At 31.0% G+C, this 4,289-nt stretch overlaps 1 long non-coding RNA gene across 1 annotated transcript; it reads left to right on the forward strand.

Moving 5' to 3' along the window:
• The first annotated feature begins 715 nt into the window (after window positions 1-715).
• On the forward strand, window positions 716-3,888 carry LOC133819591 (uncharacterized). Its single transcript, XR_009886400.1, has 3 exons — window positions 716-870; window positions 3,057-3,226; window positions 3,312-3,888. It is a non-coding gene; the product is annotated as an uncharacterized LOC133819591 (long non-coding RNA).
• The last annotated feature ends 401 nt before the right edge of the window (window positions 3,889-4,289 follow it).

A 4,289-nucleotide genomic window follows, 5' to 3' on the forward strand; every position in this document is an offset into this window, starting at 1 on the left:
ACCACTGGATTTGTGTTCTTCATGGGAAACACAACATTTACTTGGATGTCAAAAAAGCAACCAATCGTTACGCTATCGACTTGTGAAGCCGAATACGTTGCTGCAACCTCATGCGTTTGTCATGCTATTTGGCTAAGAAACTTGCTAAAGGATTTGAACGTGCCACAAGAGGAGCCAACTGAGATTCGTGTTGATAGCAAATCAGCAATTGCACTAGCAAAGAATCCAGTCTTTCACGAAAGAAGCAAACACATCGACACCCGCCATCATTACATAAGAGAATGCATTGGAAGAAAATAAGTAAGAGTGGAATATGTCAAATCTCAAGATCAAGCACCAGACATTTTTACGAAGCCACTCAAGAGAGAAACATTCATCAAACTACGAAGTATTATTGGAGTCACAAATCAAGTTTAAGGGGGGGGGGGGGTGTTGAAATATTAAACTTGATTTAATATAGTTAATTTCTAGAATTTTCTTGTTGTTACTAAAGTTTCTAGACTATTCCTATATGTACTAAAGTTTCTAGAGTTTTCTTGTTTGTTTGAGTACTCTTGAATTTTCTAGAATTATCTTTCACTTGTGTTAGTAGTGGGAATTATGTAGAAAAATGTAGAAGCTAGTCATTTAATAATGTTTCTAGATTAGTCTATAGAGTCCTATAAATAGAGATGTAATCCCATCATTTTGTACCAAGTCAAAAATCACACAAGTTGAGATATAAAATATAACTTCTTCCATTTAAGTATTCTCTCCAAAATTCTTCTTATTTTCCAACAATTCAATAAACAGTCAAGCTCAAACTAAGAACAGTGTTGTGACTGAAATGAGCAGATATGGAAAAAGGGAGCAAGAGTCGGCTCGTTACAGGTATTTACATAAATATAATTTTATATTTATATACACACATATGAAAACTATGACAATTGCTACTATTGTTCCTTTCGAAAGTCTTGCCAGAGATTTTAAGTCCAATTCCTTGCACAACAAATGGTTTTCATTGAATTAAGTATATTTGCTTTAGAGGTCTTTGGTCAACACTCTTGCTCAAATACTATATAATTGCTACGTTTAAGTGTTTATCTTCTTTTTTCGTGAATTGCTTTATTTCGTTTACATGTATGTGTGTATATATATTTATATATATGTTATATGTATATGAAAAAGATTATTTTTAGGATAAATTTGATGTTATTAGGAATTCAAATACGAAGCTAGTCATGTAGAGATGTTTTTGTACGAAGGTTTTAGGGTAATGATGAAAACTCATGTAAGAGTTCAGATGAACCTTTGTTTAATAAGTAACTCTCTCTCTGGTATATAAACTTTTGTTCATAAACCTTTTTTTAAAAAAAAAAAAAAGAATTTTGATGAAGTAGTACTTATATAATCAGTTGTATGATTTTTGTTTTGGTAAAATTTGATCGTTCCATGTTTGAAGCTTGCTAGAAGAGACTTATTTGGGCAGGAGAAAAAAACTCTCTCTCGCTCTTTTCTTACGGACTTGAGTTTTGAGGTGCCAAGCATCACCATATGTAAAGACCTTTTTTTTCAATGTTGGGACATCTAACTAATAATTCAGTCAGGACATACCTTAGTAAATATATCGAGTTATTGTTTTTGGATGCTTTTATGTTTGTTTATCTTTATTGTAACTGTTTTGATTGTTGTTTATCTTGTCCAGGCACATAGTTCGAAAAAAATTTCAGGTATTAAAAAAAATATCTTTATTGTTTGATTTTTTTGTTAGATTTAGATTTCAAAGTTTAAAACCCTAAAATCTCAAATTCTAGGACCCAAATTTATTCTTTTAAATTCAAGGTTAGTATATATTTTTCATGCAAAATAACATTCATTTATATGCACATTACCTTTTATTTTGTCATTTATGGATGTATTTTGGTAAATAGCTATGTGTTTTAATTTGGATTTTGAGTTGCACACAAAGTTTTTGATAAAATGCACTAAGTGTATTGCCTTGATATTTTGTATTTTCTTTATCTTGTTCTAGTTTGAAAATTTTGATCTATTGATTTTGTTTTAATATAGAGTGTTAGAGAGAAAAAAAAAATTAGTTGATTGAAACTTTTGAGTATGGAAAAATATAAAAAAAAAACTTTGATGATATATAATATAGTTATAATGATGTTGAGAGGTATGGATCATTCTTTGTAAAAGTACTAATACATAACGCATAAAGTTAGTACTACTAACTTTGTTGTAGCATTATATGAACTTTGCTGTAGCAAAAGTAAGTCAAAGAGTTGTCCTTGTCCACTGAAACTTTGTTGTAGCATTACACGAACTTTGCTGCAGCAAAAGTAAGCATAGAGTTGTCCTTGTCCACTGAAATTTTGCTGTAGCATTACATGAACTTTGCTGCAGCAAAAATAAATCAGAGAGCTTGCTCAAAATTGATGTTGTAGCATCAAATGGACATTGCTACAACAAAAATGCCTAAAAAAAATTTATTTATGAAAATTTTGACTAAATACATATAAAACACTTATTTCTATACTCACAAAATTAATTAAAAATACTTGTATTACTTTTGAGTACAATATATTCCATGTTATAATATTTCAATCATTAATTTTATTTTTAGGTAGTGGAATTAGCAAAGATCATTAGAAAGTTTGCTATTGATTGGAAGAGAAAAAATCTTTTATTCTTTTTAATATTATACAAGTACATGTTAGAGGAGTTTGAATATCTTAAATATTCATCCATAGTGCAGTAGGTTTTGAGATTATAATTGTGTGCTATGGTGATAACGGAAGGCTGAGAACTTGCATGTCTTAGTGAAGTAGGTTCTGTAATATATATATGTATATACATATAATTGTGTGCTGGGGGAGATATATAAGGAAGAAAAATTGTTTGTTGTTTGAATTGATTGAATTATTTGAATTGGTATTGACAGATGGTTAGGTTACAAATATAAGAGAAGTGCTGTTTGTTTTAAATTTAGTCATGATAATTATGTGTTATATTATTTTTGTTTTAATTACTATAAATTTAGTTCATATTCTAAATTGGATATGCTGTATTAACAGAGGAAACTTTGTCAATTGAGTATAATCAATTGAGGATATCAATTGGAAAGGGGGCAACGAAGATGGCAAGTCGTATTGGAGTGTTGGCACGTTGTCACATTCTTTTGAATATCGATGACTGGAGTTTGGTCCCAAATGAAACTAAAGAGCTAATTTGGAAGGGAATTAATGTAAGTTTTTAAATTTTATTAACTTGTATATGAGTGAACATGTAATTGTTTATTAATTGATTAATTATTTTGTTTATTTATGTAGGAGTCATTCGATGTATAGGCCACATCTAAAGCAAAAGTTTTGAGTGAAGTTGGAGACCGATGGAGAGATTGGAAGAGTTGGCTAACAAAAAATAAAGTTGAAAAATACAAAAAAAAAAAAAGCTCCTGAACTTCTTGCCCATCCACAAAATGCATGGAGCAACTGGATCAAACAAGATGATTGGGAAGGATTCGTTGCTAAGAGATTATCTCTTTAGTGGGCAGAGCTAAGAAAAAAGAAACAAGGTGTGCGGGCACAGAACAAATACAATCACCACACAGGACGAAATGATGGCAGGCGTGCTTAGTACTTATGTGAGGAGATTTAGTCACTTTTGGAACTTTGTATTTCTTTTATTAGAAATTGTTAGAACTAACCAAATACATAATCAATCTAACAAATTATAGGTTGAGTTAATTTAGTTTTTTGATGTGCATACTTTGCTAAATATTCATTTTATGACAAACTAGGTTTTTTTAAACTTTGCTAGATATCCATTTTATCACAAACTTTGTTGGAACTATGTATTTCTTTTATTAGAAAGTGTTAGATTTAATCAAATATAAAGTTAATGTTACCAATGTTAATTTAATTTAATTTTTGATGTGCATTCTTTTACTACAATTGTTGTGTTGATTTTGAAATCAGCAACGACACTTATTAACTGTTAGCATTGCTAGCAACGACGACACCTAATAACTATCGGCGTTGCCAACAATGGCGACATCTATTAACTGTCGGCGTTGCCAGCAACAGCGACACCTATTAAATTTCGGTGTTGCCAGTAACGGCGACACTTAATAATTGTCGGCGTTGCCAGCAATAGCGACACCTAATAACTATCGTCGTTGCCTGCAACAATGACAGTGTTTAAATGTCGGTGTAGCTACCCCTACGCCGGTATAGGAAAATACAACAGTTAGTCGACTGTCGTCATTGCTTAATAGCGACAATTAAAAATTGTCGAGAAAGCCAATT

The sequence above is a fragment of the Humulus lupulus genome, chromosome 1 (genome assembly GCF_963169125.1).
Source record: "Humulus lupulus chromosome 1, drHumLupu1.1, whole genome shotgun sequence".
Lineage (NCBI taxonomy): Eukaryota > Viridiplantae > Streptophyta > Magnoliopsida > Rosales > Cannabaceae > Humulus > Humulus lupulus.